This window comes from Scyliorhinus torazame, chromosome 10 (genome assembly GCF_047496885.1).
Source record: "Scyliorhinus torazame isolate Kashiwa2021f chromosome 10, sScyTor2.1, whole genome shotgun sequence".
NCBI lineage: Eukaryota > Metazoa > Chordata > Chondrichthyes > Carcharhiniformes > Scyliorhinidae > Scyliorhinus > Scyliorhinus torazame.
Window position 1 is genome coordinate 167,067,894 of NC_092716.1, and position 19,787 is coordinate 167,087,680.

The window sequence follows — 19,787 nt, forward strand, 5'->3', positions numbered from 1 at the left end:
CCTTGCTCGTCTTAGCTCTCTCTTTAGATCCTTCCTCGCTACCTTGTAACTATCCATCGCCCCAACTGAAACTTCACACCTCATCTTCACATAGGCCTCCTTCTTCCTCTTAACAAGAGATTCCACTTCTTTGGTAAACCACGGTTCCCTCGCTCTACGCCTTCCTCCCTGTAATTATTGAAGGTACGCTTCTGGAAGAAAGGTAATTATGAAATCATTCTCATGGCGATATTTTTTCAATTTGTTAATGACCTGACAAGCTCACTGCTGACAAGAAAATATCAATTGTTCACATTGAATCAGAACAATCATGCTTCTCATTAAATTTTATTTAATTGTCCTTGTGGGGCAAGTTCGTGAAGGCAGTGGTTCTTTGAGCTTCTACCTCCTCTGTCCTTACAATGGCTAGGTGACTTTCTCCCTCTCCTGCATTTTACAAGATCAGTGAGTGCTCAGTCCCTTTTCTTCCCTCAATGATAACAGTGGGCGCGATCTCCTGGAAACATTTCCAAGTGCTGTAGTGAGCAGGAATTGCCGGGGATTTCCCGACGCTTGGCCCAGCGAGGCCGGCAACGCTATTCAACATTATTGGTCCATTTAACGATGCCTCACAGACTTCCCGCCCCGAATGCCGGCTCACCAGCTGATTCACCGGGACCGTGCTCACCAGCCCCCTGCTAACAACGCTGAGCAGCACTTAGGCTGCACTTGCTCAGCCAACCCCAGCCAGCTCGCAACAATGGCGCCAAGGAGACCAGCCCCAAGATTCGGGATGCTGACCTGGGGAGTTCCTGGACGCAGTGGAGGCCAGGAGGGATGTCCTGTTCTCTCAAGGATCCCGGAGGGTGAGCCACAAGGCAGCCAGTGCTGCCTGGAATGAGGTGGCGGTAGCAGTCAGCTCGGTGAGTGTGACCAGGACTGGCCTCCAATGCGGAAGAAGGTGAACGACCTACATTGAGCAGCACAAGTGAGTAGGCACCAACTCCCATCCCCCTCCACAAGGGAGCATCCACCCCCCAACTCTCCAAGTGACCCCTGTGGTAAACCACTGTTAGGGTATTATATGTATTGTGGTAAACTGTTACTGTACTACATGTATTGTGGTAAACCACTGCCTGATGGCTCTGCCTCCCCTCGGGCTCGGTATAAAGGTGGCTGACCTCCGGCCCTGCCCCAGTTCGGGATCAGTGGCCAGGAGGTTTTCTGTTCAGCTTATTAAAGCCACAGTTTTGTTCACAATTAACTCGTCTTGTGTTAATTGATGGCACATCAATTTAATAAGCTACATTTTTAAGATGAATTCATCACTCAAGCCTGATCGCCTGGAGCTGGACCCACAAGCAGCCGACGCCACTGCGACATTCGAGCACTGGCTAAGCTGCTTTGAAGCTGACTTCGGATCCTCCACCGACGATGCCACCGACCTCCAAAAGCTTCAAATACACAACGCACGGGTGAGCCTGCAAGTTTTCCTTCTTATCAGAGACGCCCCCTCGTATTCGGAGGCGATAATGCTGCTGAAGGGACAGTACGTAAAGGCAGTAAACGAGGTGTACGCCAGGCACCTCCTTGCCACGAGGCGACAACGCCCTGGAGAATCACAAGCTGAATTCCTGCATGCCTTGCGGGTACTTGGCTGGAACTGTGCTTGCCAGGGGGTATCGGCTGTCCAACACATGTAGCTGCTGATCAGGGATGCCTATGTCGCGGGCATTAAATCCAATTACATCCGCCAGAGCTTGCTAGAAGGGGGTTCACTCGGCCTCACAGAGACAGTGCAGCTCTCAAACTCGCTGGAAGTGGCTTTCCAGAACATGGAGGCCTACACCTCCGACCACGCAGCACCCTCGTGGACGTCGTGGGCGCCGTCATCACCCGACCAGCGTACGGTGCAAGCCAGTGTTGCGCAGCAGCCCGCCAACACCGGAAGCCCGAAATGCTACTTTTGCGGCCAGGGTAAGCACCCCAGACAACGCTGCCCTGCACAGAACGCGATTTGCAACGGGTGTGGGAGGAAGGGCCACTTCGGCAAAGTCTGCCAGGTCCGACCTGTCCCTAAAGTTCCTAGGCCCAGCAGCGCTGCCTGTTGTCTGTCGGAACTGCCCCCATCTGCCGCGCCACCCGCCATGTGCGACCCATGGGACTGCCATCTTTGACCCCACCTTCGATGTCACCCGCCACGTGCGACCCATGGGGGCCGCCATTTTGGAACCACTCCGCCACCTCCCGGGACCCCTGCTCGCCCGGTCGTATGCTGGCCACCGCTACCTCCGACCGACCGACCCACCACCTTCCGAAACTCACCTCCATCACACTCGACCAGTCTCGACTTCATCATCTCACGAAATCCACGATGACCGTCCGGATCAACGGGCACGAGACGACCTGCCTCTTCCACTCCGGGAGCACAGACAGCTTTATCCACCCAGATATGGTAAGGCGCTGCTCCCTCTCAATTTTACCCGCGACCCAGAAAATCTCCCTGGCTTCCGGATCACATTCCGTAGAAATCCAGGGATACTATATCGCGACCCATTCGGTACAAGGCAGTACACTAACTTTAAGCTCTATGTCCTCCCCCATCTCTGCGCTGCCCTCTTACTGGGGCTCGACTTTCAGTGCCACCTCCAAAGCCTTACCTTAAAGTTCGGTGGACCCCTGCCCCCTCTCACCGTCTGTAGCCTCGCGACCCTTAAGGTCGCCCCACCCTTGCTCTTCGCTAACCTCACCCCGGACTGTAAGCCCGTCACCACTAGGAGCAGACGATACAGTGCCCGGGACAAGCCCTTTATCAGGTCGGAGGTCCTGCGACTCCTACAAGAGGGGATCATTGAGGTTAGTACCAGCCCCTGGAGAGACCAAGTGGTGGTCGTCAAGACTGGGGAGAAGCACCGGATGGTCATCGACTACAGTCAGACCATCAACCGGTACACGCAGCTCGATGCATACCCCCTCCCCCGCATATCTGACATGGTCAATCAGATTGCGCAGTATTGAGGCTTCTCCACAGTTGACTTGAAGTCCGCGTACCACCAGCTCCCTATCCGCCCGGAGGACCGCCAATACACTGCCTTCGAGGCAGATGGCCGCCTTTACCACTTCCTCAGGGTTCCATTCGGCGTCACCAATGGGGTTTCGGTCTTCCAGCGAGAAATGGACCGAATGGTTGACCAGTTCGGGCTGCGGGCCACGTTCCCGTACCTAGATAATGTCACCATCTGCGGCCATGACCAGCAGGACCATGGTGCAAACCTCCGGCATTTCCTCCACACTGCTAAGCTCCTTAATGTCACATACAATAAGGAGAAATGTGTTTTCCGCACAACCCATCTAGCCATCCTTGGCTACGTTGTGGAAAACGGAGTCCAAGGGCCCGACCCCGACCGCATGCACCCCCTCCTGGAACTTCCCCTCCCCCACTGCCCCAAGGCCCTGAAGAGATGCCTGGGGTTCTTCTCTTATTATGCCCAGTGGGTCCCCAATTATGCAGACAAGGCCCATCCACTCATTAAATCCACCATTTTTCCCCTGACGGCTGAAGCCCGCCTGGCCTTCAACCGCATCAAGGCAGACATTGCCAAAGCCGCGATGCACGTTGTGGACGAGTCCATTCCGTTCCAGGCGGAGAGCGATGCGTCGGACTTTGCCCTGGCCGCTACTCTCAACCAGGTGGGCAGGCCCGTGACTTTCTTCTCCCGTACCCTCCATGCCGTCGAAAGGGAAGCCACTGTAGAAGCTGTGCGACATTGGAGGCATTACCTGGCCGGCAGGCGATTCACTCCCCTCACTGACCAACGGTCGGTTGCCTTCATGATTAATAATACACAGTGGGGCAAAATCAAGAACGACAAGATTCTGAGGTGGAGGATCGAACTCTCCACCTACAACTATGATATCGTGTACCGACCTGGGAAGCTCAATGAACCCCCAGATGCCCTATCCCGTGGTACATGTGCCAGCGCACAAGTAGACCGACTTCTGGCCCTCCACAATGACCTCTGTCATCCGGGGGTCACCCGTTTTCTTCATTTTATCAAGGCTCGCAACCTGCCTTACTCAATCGAGGAGGTCAGGACCATGACCAGGGACTGCCAGGTCTGCGCGGAGTGCAAAACGCACTTCTATCGGCCAGACAGAGCACACCTGGTAAAGGCCTCCCGCCCCTTTGAGCGCCTCAGCATCGACTTCAAAGGACTCCTCCCCTCCACTGACCGTAACGTGTACTTCCTCAACGTTGTGGACGAGTGCTCACGATTCCCCTTTGCCATCCCGTGCCCTGACATGACCTCTGCCACTGTCATCAAGGGCCTGCACAGTCTCTTCACCTCGTTCGGTTTCCCCACCAACATCCATAGCGATCGGGGTTCCTCCTTCATGAGTGACGAGTTGCGTCAGTTCCTGCTTAGCAAGGGCATCTCCTCAAGCAGGACGACCAGCTACAACCCCCGGGGAAAGACAGGTGGAGAGGGAGAACGCGACGGTCTGGAGTGCCATTCTTCTGACCCTATGGTCTAGAAGCCTCCCAGTTTCCCGCTGGCAGGAGGTCCTTCCCGATGCGCTCCACTCCATCCGGTCGCTCCTGTGCACTGCCACCAATGAGACCCCTCACGAACATATGTTTGCCTTCCCCAGGAAGTCCACCTCAGGGGTCTCGCTCCCATTCTGGCTGACAGTCCCAGGGCCAGTCCTCCTCCGGAAGCATGTGAGGTGTCATAAATCGGATCCCTTCGTCGAGAAGGTCCTGCTCCTCCATGCCAACCCACAATATGCCTACGTGGCACATCATGATGGGCGGCAGGACACAGTCTCCCTCCGGGATTTGGCACCTGCAGGTTCCCCAGCGACCATCACCACCACCCCCGACCCTACACCATCTCCCTCCACCACTACCCGGCTACTTCAAGATTTGGCACCCGCAAGCCCACGGGCGACCATCACCACCACCCCCGCCCCCACACCGCCCCCCCTCCACCGACTCAACTACTGGGCGAAGAAGAAGACAGCACGCTCCTGGACGTGCAGGTCTCGACACCAGTGCACACATCACAGCCAGGACTGAGGCAATCACAGCGGAAGGTCAAAGCCCCCGACAGACTCGACCTTTAAGTTCACTTCACCCCTGCTGGACTCTTTTTTTTTAACAGGGGTGAATGTGGTAAACCACTGTTAGTGTATCATACGTATTGTGGTAAACTGTTACTGTACTACATGTATTGTGGTAAACCACTGCCTGATGGTCCAGGGTCCCAGGTTCGATTCCCTGCTGGGCCACTGTCTGTGCGGAGTCTGCACGTTCTCCCTGTGTGTGCGTGGGTTTCCTCCCGGTGCACCGGTTTCCTCCCACAGTCCAAAGACGTGCAGGTTCGGTGGATTGGCCATGATAAATTGCCCTTAGTGACCAAAAAGGTTAGGAGGGGTTATTGGGTTACGGGGATAGTGAGGGCTTAAGTGGGTTGGTGCAGACTCGATGGGCCCAATGGCCTCCGTCTGCACTCTATGTTCGATGTTAATACAAGCCCTGACCTTTTTTGCCCTTTTGGTTAGGCCTTTGTGACTAATCTCATAACCCAACCCCACCCATGCCACTAACTGAGATACAATAATTCAGCTAAAGATAGAGACCACAGTTAGGATTTGCTTGGTGTGTAAGTTTTATCACCACACTGACATTATCAACAGAGCCATTGAGGCAGCTTGATCCTTGACCCTGTTTTATAGCTGCACTTTACCAAGGTGTGGTAATGTGAAGATTGTTTTGGTTTATTTTTAGAAATATTAGTCAACTAACTAGGTGGCACGAGAATTATGAGAGTCTGTAATCCTAGTTCTGTCTCTGCAATAGCTAACTGACCTCAATTCAAGTTCAGAGAGAGAAACAACTTTGACCAATGCATTTTCTCGGTATACTTTTGAATTGAGGATGAGTTTGGTACTGTGGAATTAAGGTGATCTGTAAGACCATGCAGATTTCATTATGCTGGTAACGGGGGATAGTTCTCAAATTGTTTTCTTTGTTCAAGTCAAAATAATCCTCATTTTCTTTAATGCACGGATCACTAGACAACTTGCTAAACAGTCTGAAAAAGAACGTTTGCATTTAATCTAATACAGGCATGGCGTGTACTTTTCTAGGGTTTCCAAACTGTGAATCCACTTGCCTCTTAGAAATGAAAATCGCTTATTGTCACAAGTCGGCTTCAAATGAAGTTACTGTGAAAAGCCCCTAGTCGCCACATTCCGGCGCCTGTTCGGGGAGGCTGTTATGGGAATTGAACCGTGCTGCTGGCCTGCCTTGGTCTGCTTTCAAAGCCAGCGATTTAGCCCTGTGCTAAACAGCCCCTAGTGTTCCTTTCTCTCAAAATTAAGAACCAGGATTAATAGAATGGATTGGCTAACTCTGCCACTGCATGTGGATACCATTGCCCTCTTTGCCTGATTCCATTGGAGTACCTGACGTCGGGACAATATCCTTCAGCAACTTAGGTTGGAAATCCTAAGTGGTGACTGAAAATGTCTCTCGACTGCATTGGCATCACCTGAATGCTCATGCTTGCATTAGTCCCTCTGCAAAACTGTTTCTTTTCAGTTTGGACTGTGGGCCTCAGCCCTTCATCAAAGTTACCTCTGTCTGAGGCTTGTCCATAATCTCAGTTGTTCACTTGCGAAGGCACTCTGTGTCCAATGCCATATAGACTCGATACTGAAGTTTTATAACTAATATGTTGCAACCAGCGGACAGTTGCAATTATATATTCTTTTTAAAACGATAAGCCTTTGGCAATACCAGTCCTTATGCAGCTGCTGACGCACTCTTATTTTTTTTCTGTTTTCAGAGGAGTGCTGGAAAGTTCTGGAAGTCAAGGCCGAGTGAAGAAATGTATTTTTTCAAGGTCTAATTTCAGAATTGGAGTAAAGACGTTGATCAGAAGGGAGACGTTGATCACATTGTGAGGGAGCCTCCTTTTTAGAAAGAAAATTTCCAAAAGCATTTTTTGAAAAAAGTCAATAAATAGATAAACGGACAAGTGGAATTGTTGGTCATTTATTACTGGAGCAATTCTTGAAATGCCAATTGCTATTTTCTACCGTTAAAGATGATGGAATGATGATAATGATGCCAGAGTTTTATTTACATAGTTCTCTGTGCTCAGTTCGTGCTTACTCTATTTACAATATTTTTATTTGATTTACCTCCTATTACCTTTCCTTTCATCAAGCACTCCGTGCGAGTGAAGACACAACAACTACATTCCAGTCATTACGAGGTCATCATGTACCATAATTACACAACACAATAGGCAGCTGCAGACTCCACACACATCCATATTAAGGACACAATAATACCACTGCTGTGCTGTCTTGTTTTTATAACTTATTTAGGTAAAGCATCCAAAATCTCCCTGGGTGTTTTAATGGAAAGGTTTCTAAGTGTGGTGGCGAGCAAGAACTGCCGTGAGCTTCCCGACGCCGTCACCGGTACCAAACATTTAATTGGTCCACTTAACGAGGCCTCATTGGCTTCACCCCGTAAATGATGGTCCGGCCGACTGATTTGCCGGGACCATGCCTGCCAGCCCCCCGTGAACAAGGAGGAGCAGCATTTAAACCAATCCTGCAGAGCAAACCGCCACCGCTCACAGCCATTGCCACCGAGGAGACCAGCCTATCAATTCGGAGATGCCAACCTGGCCAGGTTGTTGGACGTGGTCGAGGACAGACAGGATGCCCTGTTCCCCCAGGGGACCTTGAAAGGTCAGCCTCAAGGCAGCCAGTACCGCCTGGGAGGAGGTGGCAGTGACTGTCAGCTCGGGGAACCTCACTAGGAGGACCGGCACCTAATGTCGCAAGATCAATGATAACCACCGGGCCGCACGGGTGGGTGACATGGCCCCTGGCACCGGAGATGGCGCCGGCAATGCGTGACACCGAGGCCAACATTGCTCGGATGGTGACCGCAGTGGAGAGCCAGGTGCACAACGCCAGCAGCATGAGTGGAAGCGTCCATGGCATGGCTCAGACAGCGATGACCATGGCTGAGCACCTCAACAGCATGTCCCGCTTGCTGGGAGATGTGGCCCAGTGGCAGGTCAGCATAGCGGAGGTACTGCTGAACATGTCCCAGTCCCACGTGGACCTTGATGATGCGCTGCGGAGCATGTCCCAGTCTAGGTGGGCATTGCTGAGGCACTCCAGAGCCTGTCCCGGTCATTGGGGGAGGCGTCCCAGTCACAGGACGGCATTGCTGGGGTGCTTCAGAGCATGCCCCAGTCGCTGAGGAGGGCTTTGAACCCTTCTGCAGACATTGGGGAGCCTTCAGGGCTGGCAGAGCCAGATGACTGAGGGGCAGCCAGCGGTCAATCCAGCTGCCTCTCCATTCCAAGATGAACACCAGGACCCTATTGGCACCTCTATGGGCACCAGCCAGGAGGTTAGGGCACTACGAGCCAACCAGGAGCCACCCTATGGAGTAGCACCAGCTCCCCCTAGATCCATCCCCCCGGCAACGGCATGTCTCGGCAGGGCATGTGCCAACAGTAGGTGGGCTGGGGCCCTCCATCCCCAGGCCCCCCAGAGGACGCCTGCCAGAAGCATTGAAGGTCATGGGAAGTGCTAGGCAGCAGGCCACCTCCACCTGGGGACACATCTCGATGCAGCGGTAGAGCACAGAAGACTAAGCAGGTTGAGGATCACTGAGAGGGCACTGGGGGGAAGGGAGGTTAGATGGGCGAAGGGATGGGGGGAGGGGGTCAGGAGGCGTGGGTAAGGTGAGATGGCACCATGAGGCAGTTGGGGACACAAAAATACAGCATTAAAAAACATTGGACCCGACAAATATGACGTTTCTGGCACTTACTTCCGCAATGCAGGCCGACCATCAACCCCCTGTCCCAGCCCCCCACCATGGAGGTCCAGGGTTCCCCACCCCATGCACCCCCCCTCCCCCCTGCCCTTACCCAGACACACCGTGGAGTGATGTTACACAGACCCAGGGTGGGGGGAATGTGTTGTGGGGTGGGGGGGCGGGGGGGAGGGGAAAGAGTGAGTCATGGATGGGGGAAGAGTGAGAGGGAAGGGAGAGGGAGTGGGAAGGGGCGAAGGGGATGTGATGACGGACGAGGCTACGTCCTGTGTGACGTGGGCTGGCCCTCCTGGGTCCCCAGACCATTGCCGCTTCCGCCTGTCCTCCATCCTCCCTGGGCTCATCCTCCAGCCCCTCCTTGTCCAGTGCTTCCTTATCCGCCTCCTTGGAGGTGGCCACATGTTCCACCTCATCCACTTCCAGCACATTGCCCTGTTGCTGTGCAAGGTTCTGGAGGGCAGAGCAGACCACCACAAAGCAGGTTACCCTTTGGGGATGTACTCCAGTGCACCACCAGAGTGGCCAAGGCATCGGAACCATATTTTGAGGAGCCCGATGCACCACCCAATTACAGCCCGGGAAGCCGCATGCATTGGTCTCCACATCGGTTACTGGCCTCCAGACAGGTCTCATTACCCAGGTAGCCCTTAACCCCCAAGAGCTAACCGACCATCCTGGGGAGGTCCTCGAAGAGCCGGGATTGACTGGCTGCTCCAGGATGTAGCTGTAATGCACACTCCCTGAGAAGCATGCACCACGTGCATGATCTTCATGTGGTGATCACACATGTGGTGGATGTTCAGGGAGTGGAACCCCTTCCCGTTGATGTAGGGCACTCCCAGACAGCCTGGTGAGCGCAAGGCGACACACATGCCATCTATTACCCCCTGGACTGGGGCATCCTGTCGATGGTGGAGAATCTTTCTGCCCGGGCAACTTGTTGGGCCTGGTCCTTGTCAAAGTTTATATAGTTAGCTGCCCAGGCAAACAGCATCTGTGACCTCAAGAATGCACTTGTGGGCTGAAGCTGCACAAGTGCCCGCTCGAGCCCTGGAATGATCCTGAGCCATACAAGCTTAGGGCAGTGGTGACCTTGATGGCCTCCGAGAGCGAGTATCCTCCTCCTCCTCCATACGGTGCTAAGTACGCGAGGACATGGCACAGGTGCTGCACAGTCTCCTTGTTGAGGCAGAGCCTTGTGTGGCAAACACTGTTGGCATCTGTTTGAAATCCGAGCGATGCCTGCACACCTTGGGCTGTCACCGGCCTCCCACTCTGAGTCCCTCCATGGCCTGATGGGTGGCTGGGTCCTCAGGGTATTGGCAGAGCACTACACATGGGCTGCTGCCTTGAGACTCTGTCGATGCTGCTGCCGCCACCTCCTCCAGCGCCTGGCCGCCTAGCCTGCCAGCAGCACTGTGAAGGCAGCCTCTGCGGGGTCCAAGATATTATCCATCTCATGTAATTCCTATCAGGGGTTGGAGAGGGTGAGAGACTGATGACGAGTGGTGACTTCCTCCCGGGACTCCCTATTCCCCCATTGCTCCCTCTCTCCCCCTGCCCTCGCCCCCCCCCCCCCCCTCCCCACATTGCCTGATATCTTTCATGGCCAGCCCACGCACCTCAGCCACAGCGGGTGTCCGTGGCCGCTGGACCTCACACACTGTACCCCAGACATCCGCGCGTAATGTTACCTGGAGAGGGCTGGTCCCCTCCCCAGTGTACACGTGCATCCTCTGGGTGTGGAGATGTCCCCGGTGCTGGGGCCCTGCCCCTGGGTGTTCGGATGTTGGCTGCTGTGTCTGTGTGTTGCTTTCTGCTGTGGCCAGAGGCCTCCATGGTCAGTGGGAGTTATGGGTAGTCGGTGGGACAGACAGGGCCTGGGGTTGCCCCCGTAATAGGTACACACGACCCAGGGGTGGCGTAGCGGATTCGCAGGTGCTGAGACACCGACACCCCCACCCCCAGCCAGAGCGATCCCCCCCCGCCACTGATGGCAGCCCAACCAACTGAGGCTGCCGCATGGAGGCTCCCCTCCTCCTGCCCGCACCCCTCCCCTCCCCCACTGAGCACCAGGGCAGCAATCCCAGTGCTACTGGGCTAATTGCCTGGGAGCGAAGGTGGCTCCTCATCTCCTCGGATCCCATAGCAGTCAGTCCGCCAGCTTCTTAAGTGTACTAATCGCCGCCTGCGTGACCACTTGCTGAGGAGGCAGTTAGATCACGGGAGACCGTTAGATAGGGGGTTCCCGTTAATTATATAGAGATTGGCCTTCAGTGGTGATTATTGGTTTCATAGAATCACAGAATCATAGAATCTACAGTGCAGAAGGAGGCCATTCAGCCCATCGAGTCTGTACCGGCCCTTACAAAGAGCACCCTACTCAAGCCCGCATATCTACCCTATCCCCATAACCCAGTAACCGTTTCTCACCACACCATGGCTGGTTCCTGATTTCGCCAACAGGAGCGGGCCGGTTAGATCGCAAACCGATCGCCGCCCCGCGTGATTCTCAAGTTTGGCCTCTCCCGTGACCTAATGGCCTCGCCGTGCTCTCGCTCAAGTGCACCGTGGCCAGTACATCGCGCCCCCTAACAAATTATGCCAAATTAAAAAAGGAAACTTAAAAATGAAAATATTCCTCTTTTTAACTTTTCCCCTTCCTCTTTGAATCTTTCTATGGCACGACAGCTTGACCGAGGGAGGTGAGTAATTTTCTCCTGCACTCCAGATATGAACTAGTGAGCCGTCCTTTGATTTATCTCCCTCTTCTCTCCCTTCTGGAGAAAACCCTACCTTCACTCTGTGTTTCTACTTCATCATCAGCCAGAGGTGGATGGGCGGTCGTGGTTTAAATATTTGACCAGTGTCAGCTGCACCACCCTGACTACTGATAACAAAATACTGCACATGTACCACCACTGAGCACATAACATAGAATGACTAGTCTTTCCATCATCTACAAAGCATAAGTCAGGAGTGTGATGGACACCCTCCATTGGCCTGGCTCAGTAGGGCTCGAACAACACTCGAGAAACTCGCCAGCATTAAGGACAATTGCCTGTTGGATCAGCACCCTGTTCATATATTAAACTTTCATGCTCTCTGCCATTGGTGCGGTGGCCTTGTGTACCATCATGGGAAAACTTACCAAAGTCCCTTCGACAGGTCTTCCCAAACCTGCAACGTCTACCACCTCGAAGGACAAAGGCAGCAAGCACATGGGAGTCTCCAGGTTCGTCTTCAAGTCACAGATTATCCTGATTAGAAAATATATCAATGCATCTTCATTGATGCCAGATCAGGTTCTTGGAAGTGCTTACCTAACTGCACTGTGGGAGTACCTACAACACATGGACTGATGCAGATCAAGAATGCAGGACACTGCCTTCTTCACATCAGCAATGAGGCAATACAATTTAGCCTTTCCATTGCCACCCACATTGAATTAATAAAAGTAAAACCATGAAAATAATCAGTGCAGTAGGGAAACTGTGTTAATTGTGTTCAGTGTATGCCAATGGTGGGTCTTAACTAAGGATTCACTTGTGCTATTGTAAAAGTGTCACAAACATGGAATTATGACATTATAGATTTGAAGAATAACTGTTTTTAAAGGTACATTTCTAGTTTTTAAACCTTTATGTTGAATTTAAAAACCTTTTACAAAATGGAAGTATGGACAGACAACATGGCACCTTCCAGTGTTTATTCAAACCTCGTTAGACTCATATCTCTAGAACTGCCTGCAAAGAATCATTAAAATTGCAAAGACCCCTCCAGGAATGTCCACTGAATTTGAAAAGGTATGAAAACCCCTATTACTTCAGAGTGAACAGGAGACAATAGGAACTTCAAAAGAGGACCTCAACATAATTAACTTCTTTCACTGATGGAACAATGTTGAATCAAAATTAACATTGTAGCCATTTCCCTTTTGGTTGTGATCAAGACAGACTGAGAACAGACATTTTATGTGCAGAAACAAAGGAACAACTCTGAGAAACAACATGAGAGAGGGCCCTTGGCCCAGGGAAGACGAAGAGGAAGGTATTAAGAAACCAACTGCTGTTCTGCTGTGATGTACCTTCAATCCACAGAGAGGCAGCGAGAGTGAGTGAACATAAGGCTTTATTAGTAATGAACTTGCCGAGCCAGAGTCAGCAGTACAGATGAATGTAGCCCACAAGAGGCCGGTCTATATATGCCCCGGTGTGGGCGGAGCCAGAGGCAAAGCCATTCCGGGGTTACAGTACAGCACCTGGAAGCAGATCATATCACCACTTCCAGGTCATAGGTCACATGTTATGGTATCATACATGCATTATGGTGAATACATTCACCACATTCAACCCCTGTTAAAAAAATCAAGTCCGGCGGGGTTGACGTGGAGTCATTACATATTCAGTCTATCTGGAGGCCAGATCGTTCTCTTCGAACTCCTCAGCTCTGGCGGTGCGGCAGGCACGGTTGTCGCAGGTGGTGACTGCAGGGGCATTGCGTCTGGAGCTTGAGCCTCAGTCCGGGGTGTTGGACATGGTTGGGGTGTGGGGGTAGGGTGGGGGGTGATGGGTGGTGGCAGTGTCGGCGTGGGACAATACAGGTCCCCAGGGGGCGTATGGGGTGCTGTGAGTGGCAACAGGCAGTGGGGAGGGGGGGATGTAGGCGGGGGGGTGCACGTTGGCGGGGGAACCAGCTGGCGCCAGGTCCCGCAGGGAGACCGTATCTTGCCGTCCGTCCTGGTGCGCGATGTAAGCGTACTGTGGGTTAGCGTGGAGCAGCTGGACCCTCTCGACCAGGGGGTCAGTCTTATGGCTCCTCATGTGCCTCCGGAGAAGGACTGGTCCCGGAGTTTTCAGCCAAGATGGGAGCGAGACCCCGGAGATGGACTTCCTGGGGAAGACAAACACACGATCGTGAGGGGTCTCATTCGTGGCCGTGCAGAGGAGCGATCTGATGGAGTGATGGCGTGGAGGGCATTAGGGAATACCTCCTGCCAGCGGGGAATTGACCTAAGGCCAGAAGAACGGCCTTCCATACCGTCGCATTCTCCCTCTCCACCTGCCCGTTTTCCTGCAGGTTATAGCTCTAGTCCTGCTCGAGGCACTGTTGAGCAGGTACTGATGCAGCTCATCGCTCATGAACAATGTGCCCCGGTCACTGTGGATGTACGCAGGGAAACCAAACAGCGGGAAGATGCTGTGCAGTGCCTTTATTACAGTGACCGAGATCATGTCGGGGCAGGGGACGGCGAAGGGGAAGCGGGAGTACTCATCGATGATGGTGAGGAAATATATATTACGGTTGGTGGAGGGGAGGGGCCCTTTGAAGTCGATGCTTGGGTGCTCAAAGGGCCGGGAGGCCTTTACCAGGTGGGCCTTGTCTGGTCGGTAAAAGTGCGGTTTGCACTCCGCGCAGACTTGGCAGTCCCTGGTCAAGGCCTTGACCTCCTCGGAGGAGAAGGGCAGATTGCTGGCCTTAATGAAGTGGGTAAGCCGGGTGACCCCCGGGTGGCAGAGGTCATTGTGGATAGCCCGAGGTCGGTCATTTTGCGCACTGACGCATGTGTCGCAGGACAGGGCATCTGGGGGCTCGTTGAGCTTCCCAGGACGATACTTGATATCGTAGTTGTAGGTGGAGAGTTTGATCCTCCACCTCAGGATTTTATCATTTTTTATTTTGCCTCGTTGTGCGTTGTCAAACATGAAGGCTACTGATCGTTGGTCGGTGACGAGGGTGAACCTCCTACCAGCTAGGTAGTGCCTCCAGTGCCGCACGGCTTCCACTATGGCTTGTGCTTCCTTCTCGACCGAGGGGTGTCGAATTTCAGAAGCGTGGAGGGTCCTGGAGAAAAATGCTACTGGCCTGCCCGTCTGGTTGAGTGGGGCGGCCAGTGCGACGTCTGACGCATCGCTCTCTACCTGAAAGGGATGGACTCATCCACCGTGTGCATTGCGGCCTTGGTGATGTCGCTCTTGATGCGGCTGAAGGCTGCGCGGGCCTCATCCGTCAGGGGGAAACTGGTGGTTTGAATCAGTGGGTGGGCTTTGTCTGCATAGTTGGGGACCCACTGGGCGTAGTATGAGAACAGCCCCAGGCAGCGTTTTAGGGCCTTGAGGCTGTGGGGAGGGGGGAGTTCTGTGAGGGGGCGGATGCGGTCGTGGTCGGGCCCTAGGACTCCGTTCTCCACGACGTAGCCGAGGATGGCCAGTCGGGTAGTACGGAAGACACACTTTTCTTTGTTGTATGTAGGGTTGAGGGATTGGGCGGTTTGGAGGAACCTCTGAAGGTTGGCGTCATGGTCCTGCTGGTCATGGCCACAGATGGTCACGTTATCCAGGTACGGGTACGTCGCCTGCAAACCGTACTGGTTCACCATTCGGTCCATCGTTCTCTGAAAGACCGAGACCCCATTAGTGATGCCAAAAGGGACTCTGAGGAAGTGGAAGAGTCGGCCGGCTGCTTCAAAGGCAGTGTAGTGGCGCTCTTCTGGCCGGATTGGGAGCTGGTGATAGGCCGCCTTCAGATCGACCGTGGAGAACACACGGTACTGTGTGATCGGGTTGACGATCTCCGTTATGCGGGGGAGGGGATACGCATCCAGTTGCGTGAACCGGTTAATTGTCTGGCTGTAGTCCACAACCATCCGGTTCATTTCCCTGGTCCAGACGACCATGACTTGCGCTCTCCATGGGCTGTTACTGGCCTCTATGATCCCCTCACTCAGCGGTCGCTGGACTTCTGACTTGATAAATACCATGTCTAGCGAGCTGTACCGCTTGCTCCTGGTGGCAATGGGCTTACAGTCTGGAGTGAGGTTCGCAAAGAGTGAAGGGGGGAGACCTTGAGGGTCGCGAGGCTGCATACTGTGAGGGGGGGCAAGGGTCCGCCGAACTGTAAGGTTAGGCTTTGGTGATTACACTGAAAATCCAATCCGAGCAGTAGGGGGGCGCAGAGGTGGGGGAGGACGTAGAGTTTGAAACGGGTATACTCTGCGCCCTGTATCGCGAGGTTGGCGATACAGTACCCCCGGATCTGGACTGAATGAGACCCGGAGGCAAGGGAGATTGTTTGTGAGGCGGGGTAGGTGTGGAGGGAGCAGCGCCTTACCGTGTCAAGGTGGACAAAGCTCTCTGTGCTCCCGGAGTCGACGAGGCAGGGGGTTTCGTGCCCGTTGACCCGGACGACCATCATGGAGTTCCTCAGTGGTTTCGGCTGTGACCGGTCGAGGGTCACCGCGCCCAGCTGTGGGTAGCCTTTGTGGTCGGTGGAGTCGCAAGATGGCAGCCCCCATGTATTGCACGTGTTGGACGGAGTCGAAAATGGCGACCAAGATGGCCGCCCCCATCGGTCGCACGTGTTGGTCGGTGTTGGGGCTGGCGGCCAAGCTGGCGGCCCCCATGAGTCGCACGTGTTGGTCGGTGTTGGGGCCGGCGGCCACGATGGCGGCCCCCACGATTCGCACGATGCCGGCGACGCGCCAGGGGAGGGCATTCCGGGCAGGCACGCAGCCACATTGTGGGGTCTGTGGGACTGTGAGTCCATGGGTCGGGCCTGGTGCGCTTTCGATTTCTGTGCCTTGGATCGGCCCGGACAGACTCTCGCGTAGTGCCCCTTTTTCCCCGCAGTCGCTGCACGTCACCGTGCGGGCTGGGCAGCACTGCCGGGGGTGTTGGCCCTCGCCACAGAAGTAGCATTGCGGTTCTCCGGGCTGGGCTGGCAGACGCGCGGTGCAGGCCTTCGGCGTAAGCGGGTCTGACGGGGGCTGTGACGATAGTGTCCAGGAGGGGGTCGCCGGGCCCAAGCCCGCAGGGAATGCGCTGAGGTTCTGGTAGGCCACCTCGAGCGAGGTAGCTAGCTTTACCGTGTCCCACAGATCAGAGGTCCCGTTTTCCAGCAGGCGCTGCCTGATATAGTTCGAGCAGACCCCCGCCACGTAAGTGTCCCGGATCTGTGAGTTCATATGCTCCTCCTCCGTCACATCTCGATAGCTGCAGTTCCTCGCGAGTAGGGTCAGGGTTTCCAGATACTCGTCGAACGATTCTCCGGCGCGTTGACGGCGAGTAGTGAGGAAGTGCACCTCGTTCACAGGCTTCACGAAATGCGCCGTGAGGGTTGCGACCGCTTCCTCATACGTGACCGCTTTTTCAATCATTACCGAGATTCGATGGCTCACCAGAGCGTGGAGGAGTCGCAGTTTGAGGGTCTCCAAGGGAGCCGTTGCTGAGGAGTCGATGTAGCCCTCGAAGCATCAAAGCCAATGTTCAAATATTTCCTTGGCTTCGGACGCGCGGGCGTCGAGTTCAAGCCTGTCTGGCTTCAGAGCGGCTTCCATGGTGCTGCTTATGACTAATAAATTGATGTACCTTCAATCCACAGAGAGGCAGCGAGAGCGAGTGAACATAAGGCTTTATTAGTCATGAACTTGCCTAGCCAGAGTCAGCAGTACAGATGAATGCCGCCCACAAGAGGCCGGTCTATATATGCCCCGGTGTGGGCGGAGCCAGAGGCGAAGCCATACCGAGGTTACAGTACAGTACCTGGAAGCAGTTCATATCACCACTTCCAGGTCATAGTTCACAGGTTATGGTATCATGCATGCATTATGGTGAATACATTCACCACATGCTGAAAACGTCCAAGCAATATACAGGTGCCATAACTGTAGAATTAGTGAGTAATAGGAAACCTCTCTCTCCTAAAAACCTGCTGACCTGCTAGATCAACCAGAAAAAGACAAACACCAAAAGATCAACAGCTCCTAAACCAAACCTTAAGTTGCAACCACTTCACTTCAGAAAGAAGGAACTCGAGCAGTGGGCCTGCAAAGATATTTCACCGAGACTGATTTGAAATCTCATCTTTTTAAAGTATCTTTTTTTCCCCCTGATCTGCATTTTAATCTATGTAACTGTTATTTTAGTTCATAACTGTGGTGATCCACTGTAATAGGAGATGTAAGGTAGGACCTGCACTACAGGTTCGCCGGTAGCTCCTGCCGGCTGGCTTCGCCCAGGGAGAACTGCATAGATATGCATGACCTCCACTGCCCTGCCATTTCGCCAGCTGCAGCTGGAGACCACGCATCTGAATGTAATAAAGCCACAGTTGTACCCAACTTTAGTCTTTGTGCAATTGATCGTGCATCAATTTATTAGTCAGATTTTCCACAGAATGGATATCCGAATTAAGCCTGATCGCCTGCAGCTGGATTGTCACTCGCCCGACGTCAGGAAAGACTTTCCTCACTGGCTAGCATGTTTTGAGGCTTACATCAACGCGGTGGACCCCACGCCAGAAGATAAACGTCCTGTACTCCAGACTGAGCTCCAGAGTGTTCCCGTTGATCCAAGACGCCACGACTTACACAAAAGCGATGGAACTCCTCAAAGAACACTACACACAGAAGGCGAACATGCTCTTCGCCAGGCATGTACTTGCCACGCGCTCGCAACTACCTGGTGAGTCCATCGAAGACTTCTGGCGGGCCCTAATTCCACTTGTCCGGGACTGTGACTGTCAGGCCATCACGGCCGCCGAACACGCGAATCTCCTCATGCGCGATGCCTTCGTGACGGGGATTGCGTCGGACTGCATCCGAGAACGATTGCTGGAAGGGGCCACGCTCGAACTGGCGGAGACGAAAACTTTGTCGCTCTCCATGACGGTCGCATCCAGTAACGTACAATCGTACCTCTCCCACCGCGCTGCCCACCCTTCTACCCTTCCTACCCCTCCTGGACCCCGCCGACGACCTCCTCAGCCGGGGCCCTGCCTTCGCAATACGCCTGCGCCGCACGCCGATCCACGCACCCCGGGGGTCCCCACTACTACTTCTGCGGTCAGCAGAAGCACCCCCGCCAACACTGCCCGGCCCGCACTGCAGTTTGTAAAGCCTGCAGTAAAAAGGGCCACTTCGCAGCTGTGTGCCAGGCCCGCCCAGTCGCTGGGATCGCGCCCGCTATCGCCCCCTCCCCCATGCCAGACGCACAATGGGAGCCGCCATCTTCTCCTCCCGGGTCCATGTGCGACCAATGGGCGTCGCCATCTTGTCCCAACCCCACAATGTGCGCACCATGGGCGCCGCCATCTTGTCCTGACCCCGCAATGTGCGCACCATGGGCGCCGCCATCTTTTCCCGACCCTGCAATGTGCGCACCATGGGTGCCACCATCTTGTTCCCCACAGGGTCCCCGGACATCTCGACATCGGAACCGCACCCACTCGCCACCCGAAGCATCCGATGGCTACCCGCAGCTCGCTTCGATGATGCTGGACCAATCTCGCCCGCACAGCCTGGCCACCGCGTCGCCGACGGTTAAAATCAACGGCCACGCGACCTCGTACCAGCTGGACTCCGGGAGCACCGAAATCTTCGTTCACCCAGATATGGTGAGGCGCTGCTCCCTCACGGTCCAGCCGACCAATCAAAGGATCTCCCTAGCCTCCGGATCCCACTCTGTCCCGATCCAAGGCTTTTGGACAGTCACCCTCACGGTCCAGGGCGTAGAATTTAGTAACTTCCGCCTCTATGTCCTTCTTAATCTCTGCGCTGCACTCCTGTTGGGCCTGGACTTCCAGTGCAACCTCCAGAGCCTCACCCTCAAATTCGGTGGGCCCTTACCCCCCCTTACCGTTTGCGGCCTCGCGACCCTCAAGGTCGATCCCCCCTCCCTTTTTGCAAATCTAACTGCGGATTGCAAGCCCGTTACCACTAGGAGCAGGCGGTACAGCACCCAGGACAAGACCTTCATCAGGTCCGAAGTCCAGCGGCTGCTGAAGGAGGGTATTATCGAGGCCAGCAACAGCCCCTGGAGAGCCCAAGTGGTAGTGGGTAAAACTGGGGAGAAACACAGGATGGTCGTGGACTACTGCCAGACCATCAATCGGTACACGCAGCTTGACGCGTACCCCCTCCCACGCATAT